The sequence below is a fragment of the Eptatretus burgeri genome, chromosome 8 (genome assembly GCF_056783735.1).
Source record: "Eptatretus burgeri isolate ZD-2024b chromosome 8, Ebu_testis_v1, whole genome shotgun sequence".
Taxonomy (NCBI): domain Eukaryota; kingdom Metazoa; phylum Chordata; class Myxini; order Myxiniformes; family Myxinidae; genus Eptatretus; species Eptatretus burgeri.
Genome location: NC_140968.1, coordinates 86,061,315 through 86,075,906, shown reverse-complemented (window position 1 = coordinate 86,075,906; position 14,592 = coordinate 86,061,315). Strand labels below are relative to the sequence as shown.

Here is a 14,592-nt window from a genome sequence, read left to right as displayed (position 1 = left end):
CTTATCGATATATATATATATATATATATATATATATATATATATATATATATATATATATATATATATATATATATATATATATATACATATATATATATTTATATTTATATATGTATACATATATACGTATACATATATGTATATATATATTTATATATGTATACATATATATATATATATATATATATATATATATATATATATATATATAAATATATATATATATATGTATATATATATATATGTATATATATATATATATATATATATAAGTAGGGTAAGAATACTGATTCTGGCTCACTTTGCCCCATGTAAATGAATGGGGGATTTTCAGCGATTTATATTTTTTTTCCCTAAAAATAAACCCCCCTTTTTATCCCAAGGTATATTTATTTGTCTCCCCTTTTAACCTGGAGGTTGAACCTCATTGAATTGAACACCTGGGGATTGAACAGCTCACTCATTGAACCTATAAAGATTTGTTCATTCTCAAATTCCTTCAATAGTTTAATTTTCTTTGCACAATAATCCCCATCTAAAATATTGACAAACAAAACATTTGAATCTTTATATTTTTTAAGATACCCCTTTTGTGCCATTACGAAATGATTAACTTCTCTTAATGCTCTTGTTTGACCACCTCCTGAGCCACAGGTTATTTTTTGTTAAGCCCCGCCCACTTTTCTTTAAGCCCCGCCCACTTTTGCTAAGCTCCGCCCACTTTTCATAAGGTATTTTTTGCTAAGCTCCGCCCACTTTTCCTAAGCTCCGCCCACTTTTGCTAAGCTCCGCCCACTTTTCATGAGGTATTTTTTTCTAAGCCACGCCCACTTTTCCTAAGCCCCGCCCACTTTTGCTAAGCTCCGCCCACTTTTCATAAGGTATTTTTTCCTAAGCCACGCCCACTTTTCCTAAGCTCCGCCTACTTTTGCTAAGCCCCGCCCACTCTTACATCATTTCCAGTTCATCTCTGACTCACAAAGAAATCACTAGAAAATTACAGGATGTTATGGTTTTGAAAAATTTCCCAATGAAGGCTTGCCTAGGCTTGCCCAGGGAATTTCCAAAGGAAACCACACCCACCAGTCTTTCTCTATAAAAGCTTCAAACCCAGGCTCCATTTTAAACATTTGTTTTTGCTGGCAATGGTGTTTTGTGTGCTTGTCTCGAACTGTCTGTCTTCTATGGAACTAAACCTTCAAGTTGATGAACTGGATTCAAACCTCTTATCTATTGAGGTAAGATTTTTTATTTTCCTATTTTCAAACTTTGATTGAAGCATACTCATTTAATAATTAAATAACTTAATTAATACATTATTATTTTCTCTCACAGGAAATTGTGTCTGAAATACGAAATGAAAATACTGTTTTTGCTACAACTTGGGGAAATTGTTGGCTTGGTTGAAGACCTTGAGTGGGATGACTTTGGTGTTCCTTGGAACTCTCTGTCTTCTATGGAACTAAACCTTCAAGTTGATGAACTGGATTCAAACCTCTTATCTATTGAGGTAAGATTTTTTATTTTCCTATTTTCAAACTTTGATTGAAGCATACTCATTTAATAATTAAATAACTTAATTAATACATTATTATTTTCTCTCACAGGAAATTGTGTCTGAAATACGAAATGAAAATACTGCTTTTGCTACAACTTGGGGCGAAATTGTTGGCTTGGTTGAAGACCTTATGAGCGACCAAGACCCACAGAACGAGTTCGTCCTTGATGACCCAACCAAAGAGTTATACCTTGGAGACCAGCAAAATCCTGAAAAAGAGTTTTACAGCAATAGTACTCATTGTGAGTTATCAAGACAATACCCACTGAACAAGTTATACCTTGATGAGCCAGAATACAAGTTTTACCTTGGAGACTCACAAATTTTGAAAAAATCAGTAAATGAGTTCTGCCTTGATGGTTTAAATAACTACCTTGGAGACTCAGGAAAAGGGTTCTGCCAAGATGGTTCTAAATATGGGGCCTACCTTGGAGACTCACAAATTTTGAAAAAATCAGTAAATGAGTTCTGCCTTGATGGTTTAAATAACTACCTTGGAGACTCAGGAAAAGGGTTCTGCCAAGATGGTTCTAAATATGGGGCCTACCTTGGAGACTCACAAATTTTGAAAAAATCAGTAAATGAGTTCTGCCTTGATGGTTTAAATAACTACCTTGGAGACTCAGGAAAAGGGTTCTGCCAAGATGGTTCTAAATATGGGTCCTACCTTGGAGACTCACAAATTTTGAAAAAAATCAGTAAATGAGTTCTGCCTTGATGGTTTAAATAACTACCTTGGAGACTCAGGAAAAGGGTTCTGCCAAGATGGTTCTAAATATGGGGCCTACCTTGGAGACTCACAAATTTTGAAAAAATCAGTAAATGAGTTATCCTTAAGAGACTTTGTAAGTTGGTTTTACTTTGAATACTTGAAATGTGGGTTCTGGATTGATAACTCACAATGTGATACATATCTTGGAAACTCAACGGGAATGTGGTTATACCTTGAAGACTTGGAAAGTTGGGTTTATGTTGGACACTTGAAACTTTTTTGGGGGCTTTTATTTATTTATTATTATTATTATTTTATTTATTTATATTTTGGAGACTTTTGGAGTTGCTATCACTCTTTGGGATCTAAACCTATCGATGTAGTTCTTTGTCGGATGGTGCTTGATGGGAGCAAGATCAAGAAAGTTCTGGGAAGAAAGTGCAGGCTTACTCCCCCTTTCTACGTCATCAAACCTGAAAGCCTTAAAAGACAGAATTGGAAGAAGAAAAAAAAAACGTAAAAATATATATATATATAGGTGGAAATCTCATTTTGAAAAAGACATTGTGTTGGGCGAGGATTGAGTTGGGGTTGAGATTTTGAATGTGAGGGTTGGGGTTGAGATTTTGAATGTGAGGGTTGGGACACACACACATACACATCAACAAACAAAAGTTAAGCCTTGACTATTCAGTTGAGGATTCTGTGTTTGGGGTTCACAGATCTAAGAACGTCCCCCTTGACACACATTATATACTGTTATACACCTCGGACTTGGCCCTCGAGTGTCCACAACGGTGTATAGTAGGAGGGAGTGAAGCGCCAACCTATTGCTCCCATTGCACACACACACACAAACAAAAGTTAAGCCTTGACTATTCAGTTGAGGATTCTGTGTTTGGGGTTCACAGATCTAAGAACGTCCCCCTTGACACACATTATATACTGTTATACACCTCGGACTTGACCCTCGAGTGTCCACAAAGGTGTATTATCTGCTTAGTTTTGTCTTTTGTAATTCCTGTGAAAAAAATGTATTGATTCAATGATAACCCAAGAAAGTGTAAGAAACTTGGATGAAAAGAATTTGTTTAAATCATGTTTTGGTAAAAGATATATTCATCCTACAGTCGAATGTGTCCTAGAATACTATAAAACAAAGGGTTTAGAAAAACTGCCCAGGTCTGTCATGCAAATGTAGAATTGACCGACCAGATTGTTAAAGTAAATAATGAAACATGTACTCTCTACTCAATATTTGATATAGAGACCATGAAAATATCTTGGATTTTCTTTGCCTCACTCTCAATAATCTTTTTGATAATAATCATCATTTTGATATATCTAGTTAAAATAAGGAAGAACCCTACATTTGTTTTATAGATGCTCTAATTCAAACAGAGCAAAGACAACATAACATAATGTTATACCCTGGATAATTAAATCTCCCAATCGCCTCATTAACTCAAAACTTCTTAACAAAGTCAGGAGAAATAGTGTATACCAAAGAGTAAAAAGTGTGAACCAACAAATGGACAACATTTCAGATTAATTTTTTTTCTTATCTATCCAAACTCTTGTGATTTATTTTTCCCATTCATTTGAAATAATCTAGATGAACACCTACTCAATGAAAAAGAAAGAATCCATATGAACACCTAGTCAATGAAAAAGAAAGAAAAGAATCCATATGAACACCTACTTATCTAATCAATGAACTGTTAATATTCTAATTGAACACCTACTCAATGAACAGAAAGAAAGAATCCATATGAACACCTAGTTAATGAAAAGAAAGAAAGAATCCATATGAACACCTACTTATCTAATCAATGAAAAGAAAGAAAGAATCCTAATTGAACACCTAATCAATGAACTGTTAATATATTCTAATTGAACACCTACTCATCAAGTCAATGAAAAAGAAAGAAAGAATCCTAATTGAACACCTACTCAATGAACTGTTAATATTCTAATTGAACACCTACTCAATGAACAGAAAGAAAGAATCCATATGAACACCTACCCAATGAAAAAGAAATATTCCAATTGAACACCTACCCAATGAAAAAGAAATATTCTAATTGAACATCTACTCAATGAACTGATAATATATTCTAATTGTACACCTACTTATCTACCCAATGAAAAAGAAATATTCTAATTGAACATCTACTCAATGAACTGATAATATATTCTAATTGTACACCTACTTATCTACTCAATGAAAAAGAAATATTCTAATCAATAAACTGTTAATATTCTAATTGAACACCAAGTCAATGAAAAAGAAAGAAAGAATCCTAATTGAACACCTACTCAATGAACAGCTAAAAATCCATATGAACACCTACCCAATGAAAAAGAAATATTCTAATTGAACACCTACTTATCTACTCAATGAAAAAGAAATATTCTAATCAATGAACTGTTAATATATTCTAATTGAACACCTACTCAATGAACAGAAAGAAAGAATCACAATTGAACATCTACTTATCTAATCAATGAACTGTTAATATTCTAATTGAACACCTACTCAATGAAAAAGAAAGAAAAGAATCCATATGAACACCTACTTATCTAATCAATGAACTGTTAATATATTCCAATTGAACACCTACTCAATGAACAGAAAGAAAAGAATCAAGATGAACACCTACTAATCAAGTCAATGAAAAAGAAAGAAAAGAATCCATATGAACACCTAGTTAATGAACAGCTAAAAATCAAGATGAACACCTAGTTAATGAACAGCTAAAAATCAAGATGAACACCTACCCAATGAAAAAGAAAGAATCCATATGAACACCTAGTTAATGTACAGAAAGAAAGAATCCATATGAACACCTAGTTAATGTACAGAAAGAAAGAATCCATATGAACATCTACCCAATGAAAAAGAAAGAAAGAATCCATATGAACACCTAGTTAATGAACTGTTAATATTCTAATTGAACACCTACTCAATGAAAAGAAAGAAAGAATCCTAATTGAACATCTACTCATCTAATCAATGAAAAGAAAGAAAGAATCCTAATTGAACACCAAGTCAATGAAAAAGAAAGAAAGAATCCATATGAACACCTAGTTAATGAAAAAGAAATATTCTAATCAATGAACTGTTAATATTCTAATTGAACACCTACTCAATGAACAGAAAGAAAGAATCACAATTGAACATCTACTTATCTAATCAATGAACTGTTAATATTCCAATTGAACACCTAGTTAATGAACTGTTAATATATTCTAATTGAACACCTAGTTAATGTACAGAAAGAATCCATATGAACACCTACTCAATGAAAAAGAAATATTCTAATCAATGTACAGAAAGAAAGAATCCTAATTGAACATCTACTCATCTAATCAATGAAAAGAAAGAAAGAATCACAATTGAACATCTACTCATCTAATCAATGAAAAGAAAGAAAGAATCCTAATTGAACACCAAGTCAATGAAAAAGAAAGAAAGAATCCATATGAACACCTAGTTAATGAAAAAGAAATATTCTAATCAATGAACTGTTAATATTCTAATTGAACACCTACTCAATGAACAGAAAGAAAGAATCACAATTGAACATCTACTTATCTAATCAATGAACTGTTAATATTCCAATTGAACACCTAGTTAATGAACTGTTAATATATTCTAATTGAACACCTAGTTAATGTACAGAAAGAATCCATATGAACACCTACTCAATGAAAAAGAAATATTCTAATCAATGTACAGAAAGAAAGAATCCTAATTGAACATCTACTCATCTAATCAATGAAAAGAAAGAAAGAATCACAATTGAACATCTACTCATCTAATCAATGAAAAGAAAGAAAGAATCCTAATTGAACACCAAGTCAATGAAAAAGAAAGAAAGAATCCATATGAACACCTAGTTAATGAAAAAGAAATATTCTAATCAATGAACTGTTAATATTCTAATTGAACACCTACTCAATGAACAGAAAGAAAGAATCACAATTGAACATCTACTTATCTAATCAATGAACTGTTAATATTCCAATTGAACACCTAGTTAATGAACTGTTAATATATTCTAATTGAACACCTAGTTAATGTACAGAAAGAATCCATATGAACACCTACTCAATGAAAAAGAAATAATCTAATCAATGTACAGAAAGAAAGAATCCTAATTGAACATCTACTCATCTAATCAATGAAAAGAAAGAAAGAATCACAATTGAACATCTACTCATCTAATCAATGAAAAGAAAGAAAGAATCCTAATTGAACACCTAATCAATGAACTGTTAATATATTCTAATTGAACACCAAGTCAATGAAAAAGAAAGAAAGAATCCATATGAACACCTACCCAATGAAAAAGAAATATTCCAATCAATGAACTGTTAATATTCCAATTGAACACCTAGTTAATGAACTGTTATTATATTCTAATTGAACACCTACTTATCTACTCAATGAAAAAGAAATATTCTAATCAATGAACTGTTAATATATTCTAATTGAACACCTACTCAATGAACAGAAAGAAAAGAATCCTAATTGAACACCTACTCAATGAACTGTTAATATATTCTAATTGAACACCTACTCAATGAACTGTTAATATTCTAATTGAACACCTAGTTAATGAACAGCTAAAAATCAAGATGAACACCTAGTTAATGTACAGAAAGAAAGAATCCATATGAACACCTACCCAATGAAAAAGAAAAATCTAACCAAGATGAACACCTAGTTAATGTACAGAAAGAATCCATATGAACACCTACCCAATGAAAAAGAAATAATCTAATCAATGTACAGAAAGAAAGAATCAAGATGAACACCAAGTCAATGAAAAAGAAAGAAAAGAATCAAGATGAACACCTACTAATCAAGTCAATGAAAAAGAAAGAAAGAATCCATATGAACACCTACCCAATGAAAAAAGAAAAAATCTAACCAAGATGAACACCTAGTTAATGTACAGAAAGAATCCATATGAACACCTCCCCAATGAAAAAGAAATAATCTAATCAATGTACAGAAAGAAAGAATCCATATGAACAGCTAAAAATCAAGTCAATGAAAAAGAAAGAAAAGAATCAAGATGAACACCTAGTTAATGTACAGAAAGAAAGAATCCATATGAACACCTACTCAATGAACAGCTAAAAATCAAGATGAACACCTACTCAATGAACAGCTAAAAATCAAGATGAACACCTACTCAATGAACAGCTAAAAATCAAGTCAATGAAAAAGAAAGAAAAGAATCAAGATGAACACCTACTCAATGAACAGCTAAAAATCAAGTCAATGAAAAAGAAAGAAAAGAATCAAGATGAACACCTAGTCAATGAACAGCTAAAAATCAAGATGAACACCTACTCAATGAACAGCTAAAAATCAAGTCAATGAAAAAGAAAGAAAAGAATCAAGATGAACACCTACTCAATGAACAGCTAAAAATCAAGTCAATGAAAAAGAAAGAAAAGAATCAAGATGAACACCTAGTCAATGAACAGCTAAAAATCAAGATGAACACCTACTCAATGAACAGCTAAAAATCAAGTCAATGAAAAAGAAAGAAAAGAATCAAGATGAACACCTACTCAATGAAAAGAAAGAACCCAATGAATACCTTTCTTTTCCCTCATATCTATTTACTTTTTCTTGTTAAAAAAGCTTTTTTTCCTAAATAATTCACGTTTTTATCAAGAAAATATAAGCTAAAAATAAAAGTGAATTCACCAATTTTTTGGTTTTAATTAAAAAATTGGTGAATTCACTTTTTATTTTTAGCTTATATTTTCTTGATAAAAACGTGAATTATTTAGGAAAAAAAGCTTTTTTAACAAGAAAAAGTAAATAGATATGAGGGAAAAGAAAGGTATTCATTGGGTTCTTTCTTTTCATTGAGTAGGTGTTCATCTTGATTCTTTTCTTTCTTTTTCATTGACTTGATTTTTAGCTGTTCATTGAGTAGGTGTTCATCTTGATTTTTAGCTGTTCATTGACTAGGTGTTCATCTTGATTCTTTTCTTTCTTTTTCATTGACTTGATTTTAGCTGTTCATTGAGTAGGTGTTCATCTTGATTCTTTTCTTTCTTTTTCATTGACTTGATTTTTAGCTGTTCATTGAGTAGGTGTTCATCTTGATTTTTAGCTGTTCATTGAGTAGGTGTTCATCTTGATTTTTAGCTGTTCATTGAGTAGGTGTTCATATGGATTCTTTCTTTCTGTACATTAACTAGGTGTTCATCTTGATTCTTTTCTTTCTTTTTCATTGACTTGATTTTTAGCTGTTCATATGGATTCTTTCTTTCTGTACATTGATTAGATTATTTCTTTTTCATTGGGTAGGTGTTCATATGGATTCTTTCTGTACATTAACTAGGTGTTCATCTTGGTTAGATTTTTTCTTTTTCATTGGGTAGGTGTTCATATGGATTCTTTCTTTCTTTTTCATTGACTTGATTAGTAGGTGTTCATCTTGATTCTTTTCTTTCTTTTTCATTGACTTGGTGTTCATCTTGATTCTTTCTTTCTGTACATTGATTAGATTATTTCTTTTTCATTGGGTAGGTGTTCATATGGATTCTTTCTGTACATTAACTAGGTGTTCATCTTGGTTAGATTTTTTCTTTTTTCATTGGGTAGGTGTTCATATGGATTCTTTCTTTCTGTACATTAACTAGGTGTTCATCTTGATTTTTAGCTGTTCATTAACTAGGTGTTCAATTCGAATATTAACAGTTCATTGAGTAGGTGTTCAATTAGAATATATTAACAGTTCATTGAGTCGGTGTTCAATTAGGATTCTTTTCTTTCTGTTCATTGAGTAGGTGTTCAATTAGAATATATTAACAGTTCATTGATTAGAATATTTCTTTTTCATTGAGTAGATAAGTAGGTGTTCAATTAGAATATATTAACAGTTCATTAACTAGGTGTTCAATTGGAATATTAACAGTTCATTGATTGGAATATTTCTTTTTCATTGGGTAGGTGTTCATATGGATTCTTTCTTTCTGTACATTAACTAGGTGTTCATATGGATTCTTTCTTTCTTTTTCATTGACTTGGTGTTCAATTAGAATATATTAACAGTTCATTGATTAGGTGTTCAATTAGGATTCTTTCTTTCTTTTCATTGATTAGATGAGTAGATGTTCAATTGTGATTCTTTCTTTCTTTTCATTGATTAGATGAGTAGATGTTCAATTAGGATTCTTTCTTTCTGTACATTGATTAGATTATTTCTTTTTCATTGAGTAGGTGTTCATATGGATTCTTTCTGTACATTAACTAGGTGTTCAATTAGAATATATTAACAGTTCATTAACTAGGTGTTCAATTGGAATATTAACAGTTCATTGATTAGATAAGTAGATGTTCAATTGTGATTCTTTCTTTCTGTTCATTGAGTAGGTGTTCAATTAGAATATTAACAGTTCATTGATTAGAATATTTCTTTTTCATTAACTAGGTGTTCATATGGATTCTTTCTTTCTTTTTCATTGACTTGGTGTTCAATTAGGATTCTTTCTGTCTTTTCATTGATTAGATGAGTAGATGTTCAATTGTGATTCTTTCTTTCTTTTCATTGATTAGATGAGTAGATGTTCAATTAGGATTCTTTCTTTCTGTACATTGATTAGAATATTTCTTTTTCATTGAGTAGGTGTTCATATGGATTCTTTCTGTACATTAACTAGGTGTTCAATTAGAATATATTAACAGTTCATTAACTAGGTGTTCAATTGGAATATTAACAGTTCATTGATTAGATAAGTAGATGTTCAATTGTGATTCTTTCTTTCTGTTCATTGAGTAGGTGTTCAATTAGAATATTAACAGTTCATTGATTAGAATATTTCTTTTTCATTAACTAGGTGTTCATATGGATTCTTTCTTTCTTTTTCATTGACTTGGTGTTCAATTAGGATTCTTTCTTTCTTTTCATTGATTAGATGAGTAGATGTTCAATTGTGATTCTTTCTTTCTTTTCATTGATTAGATGAGTAGATGTTCAATTAGGATTCTTTCTTTCTGTACATTGATTAGAATATTTCTTTTTCATTGAGTAGGTGTTCATATGGATTCTTTCTGTACATTAACTAGGTGTTCAATTAGAATATATTAACAGTTCATTAACTAGGTGTTCAATTGGAATATTAACAGTTCATTGATTAGATAAGTAGATGTTCAATTGTGATTCTTTCTTTCTGTTCATTGAGTAGGTGTTCAATTAGAATATTAACAGTTCATTGATTAGAATATTTCTTTTTCATTAACTAGGTGTTCATATGGATTCTTTCTTTCTTTTTCATTGACTTGGTGTTCAATTAGGATTCTTTCTTTCTTTTCATTGATTAGATGAGTAGATGTTCAATTAGGATTCTTTCTTTCTTTTCATTGAGTAGGTGTTCAATTAGAATATTAACAGTTCATTAACTAGGTGTTCATATGGATTCTTTCTTTCTTTTTCATTGGGTAGATGTTCATATGGATTCTTTCTTTCTGTACATTAACTAGGTGTTCATATGGATTCTTTCTTTCTGTACATTAACTAGGTGTTCATATGGATTCTTTCTTTTTTCATTGGGTAGGTGTTCATCTTGATTTTTAGCTGTTCATTAACTAGGTGTTCATCTTGATTTTTAGCTGTTCATTAACTAGGTGTTCATATGGATTCTTTTCTTTCTTTTTCATTGACTTGATTAGTAGGTGTTCATCTTGATTCTTTTCTTTCTGTTCATTGAGTAGGTGTTCAATTGGAATATATTAACAGTTCATTGATTAGATAAGTAGGTGTTCATATGGATTCTTTTCTTTCTTTTTCATTGAGTAGGTGTTCAATTAGAATATTAACAGTTCATTGATTAGATAAGTAGATGTTCAATTGTGATTCTTTCTTTCTGTTCATTGAGTAGGTGTTCAATTAGAATATATTAACAGTTCATTGATTAGAATATTTATTTTTCATTGAGTAGATAAGTAGGTGTTCAATTAGAATATTTCTTTTTCATTGGGTAGGTGTTCATATGGATTTTTAGCTGTTCATTGAGTAGGTGTTCAATTAGGATTCTTTCTTTCTTTTTCATTGACTTGGTGTTCAATTAGAATATTAACAGTTTATTGATTAGAATATTTCTTTTTCATTGAGTAGATAAGTAGGTGTACAATTAGAATATATTATCAGTTCATTGAGTAGATGTTCAATTAGAATATTTCTTTTTCATTGGGTAGATAAGTAGGTGTACAATTAGAATATATTATCAGTTCATTGAGTAGATGTTCAATTAGAATATTTCTTTTTCATTGGGTAGGTGTTCATATGGATTCTTTCTTTCTGTTCATTGAGTAGGTGTTCAATTAGAATATTAACAGTTCATTGAGTAGGTGTTCAATTAGGATTCTTTCTTTCTTTTTCATTGACTTGATGAGTAGGTGTTCAATTAGAATATATTAACAGTTCATTGATTAGGTGTTCAATTAGGATTCTTTCTTTCTTTTCATTGATTAGATAAGTAGGTGTTCATATGGATTCTTTCTTTCTTTTCATTAACTAGGTGTTCATATGGATTCTTTCTTTCTGTTCATTGAGTAGGTGTTCAATTAGAATATTAACAGTTCATTGATTAGATAAGTAGGTGTTCATATGGATTCTTTTCTTTCTTTTTCATTGACTAGGTGTTCATATGGATTCTTTCTTTTTCATTGAGTAGGTGTTCATCTAGATTATTTCAAATGAATGGGAAAAATAAATCACAAGAGTTTGGATAGATAAGAAAAAAAATTAATCTGAAATGTTGTCCATTTGTTGGTTCACACTTTTTACTCTTTGGTATACACTATTTCTCCTGACTTTGTTAAGAAGTTTTGAGTTAATGAGGCGATTGGGAGATTTAATTATCCAGGGTATAACATTATGTTATGTTGTCTTTGCTCTGTTTGAATTAGAGCATCTATAAAACAAATGTAGGGTTCTTCCTTATTTTAACTAGATATATCAAAATGATGATTATTATCAAAAAGATTATTGAGAGTGAGGCAAAGAAAATCCAAGATATTTTCATGGTCTCTATATCAAATATTGAGTAGAGAGTACATGTTTCATTATTTACTTTAACAATCTGGTCGGTCAATTCTACATTTGCATGATAGACCTGGGCAGTTTTTTCTAAACCCTTTGTTTTATAGTATTCTAGGACACATTCGACTGTAGGATGAATATATCTTTTACCAAAACATGATTTAAACAAATTCTTTTCATCCAAGTTTCTTACACTTTCTTGGGTTATCATTGAATCAATACATTTTTTTCACAGGAATTACAAAAGACAAAACTAAGCAGATAATACACCTTTGTGGACACTCGAGGGTCAAGTCCGAGGTGTATAACAGTATATAATGTGTGTCAAGGGGGACGTTCTTAGATCTGTGAACCCCAAACACAGAATCCTCAACTGAATAGTCAAGGCTTAACTTTTGTTTGTGTGTGTGTGTGCAATGGGAGCAATAGGTTGGCGCTTCACTCCCTCCTACTATACACCGTTGTGGACACTCGAGGGCCAAGTCCGAGGTGTATAACAGTATATAATGTGTGTCAAGGGGGACGTTCTTAGATCTGTGAACCCCAAACACAGAATCCTCAACTGAATAGTCAAGGCTTAACTTTTGTTTGTTGATGTGTATGTGTGTGTGTCCCAACCCTCACATTCAAAATCTCAACCCCAACCCTCACATTCAAAATCTCAACCCCAACTCAATCCTCGCCCAACACAATGTCTTTTTCAAAATGAGATTTCCACCTATATATATATATATATATATATTTTTACGTTTTTTTTTTCTTCCAATTCTGTCTTTTAAGGCTTTCAGGTTTGATGACGTAGAAAGGGGGAGTAAGCCTGCACTTTCTTCCCAGAACTTTCTTGATCTTGCTCCCATCAAGCACCATCCGACAAAGAACTACATCGATAGGTTTAGATCCCAAAGAGTGATAGCAACTCCAAAAGTCTCCAAAATATAAATAAATAAAATAATAATAATAATAAATAAATAAAAGCCCCCAAAAAAGTTTCAAGTGTCCAACATAAACCCAACTTTCCAAGTCTTCAAGGTATAACCACATTCCCGTTGAGTTTCCAAGATATGTATCACATTGTGAGTTATCAATCCAGAACCCACATTTCAAGTATTCAAAGTAAAACCAACTTACAAAGTCTCTTAAGGATAACTCATTTACTGATTTTTTCAAAATTTGTGAGTCTCCAAGGTAGGCCCCATATTTAGAACCATCTTGGCAGAACCCTTTTCCTGAGTCTCCAAGGTAGTTATTTAAACCATCAAGGCAGAACTCATTTACTGATTTTTTTCAAAATTTGTGAGTCTCCAAGGTAGGACCCATATTTAGAACCATCTTGGCAGAACCCTTTTCCTGAGTCTCCAAGGTAGTTATTTAAACCATCAAGGCAGAACTCATTTACTGATTTTTTCAAAATTTGTGAGTCTCCAAGGTAGGCCCCATATTTAGAACCATCTTGGCAGAACCCTTTTCCTGAGTCTCCAAGGTAGTTATTTAAACCATCAAGGCAGAACTCATTTACTGATTTTTTCAAAATTTGTGAGTCTCCAAGGTAGGCCCCATATTTAGAACCATCTTGGCAGAACCCTTTTCCTGAGTCTCCAAGGTAGTTATTTAAACCATCAAGGCAGAACTCATTTACTGATTTTTCAAAATTTGTGAGTCTCCAAGGTAAAACTTGTATTCTGGCTCATCAAGGTATAACTTGTTCAGTGGGTATTGTCTTGATAACTCACAATGAGTACTATTGCTGTAAAACTCTTTTTCAGGATTTTGCTGGTCTCCAAGGTATAACTCTTTGGTTGGGTCATCAAGGACGAACTCGTTCTGTGGGTCTTGGTCGCTCATAAGGTCTTCAACCAAGCCAACAATTTCGCCCCAAGTTGTAGCAAAAGCAGTATTTTCATTTCGTATTTCAGACACAATTTCCTGTGAGAGAAAATAATAATGTATTAATTAAGTTATTTAATTATTAAATGAGTATGCTTCAATCAAAGTTTGAAAATAGGAAAATAAAAAATCTTACCTCAATAGATAAGAGGTTTGAATCCAGTTCATCAACTTGAAGGTTTAGTTCCATAGAAGACAGAGAGTTCCAAGGAACACCAAAGTCATCCCACTCAAGGTCTTCAACCAAGCCAACAATTTCCCCCCAAGTTGTAGCAAAAACAGTATTTTCATTTCGTATTTCAGACGCAATTTCCTGTGAGAGAAAATAATAATGTATTAATTAAGTTATTTAATTA

General features: G+C 31.5%; 1 long non-coding RNA gene across 1 annotated transcript; it reads left to right on the top strand.

The window, feature by feature from the left end:
- Positions 1-288: 288 nt before the first annotated feature.
- Positions 289-3,402, top strand: LOC147022211 (uncharacterized). The gene is made up of 3 exons (XR_015061114.1): positions 289-1,241; positions 1,339-1,513; positions 1,611-3,402. It is a non-coding gene; the product is annotated as an uncharacterized LOC147022211 (long non-coding RNA).
- The last annotated feature ends 11,190 nt before the right edge of the window (positions 3,403-14,592 follow it).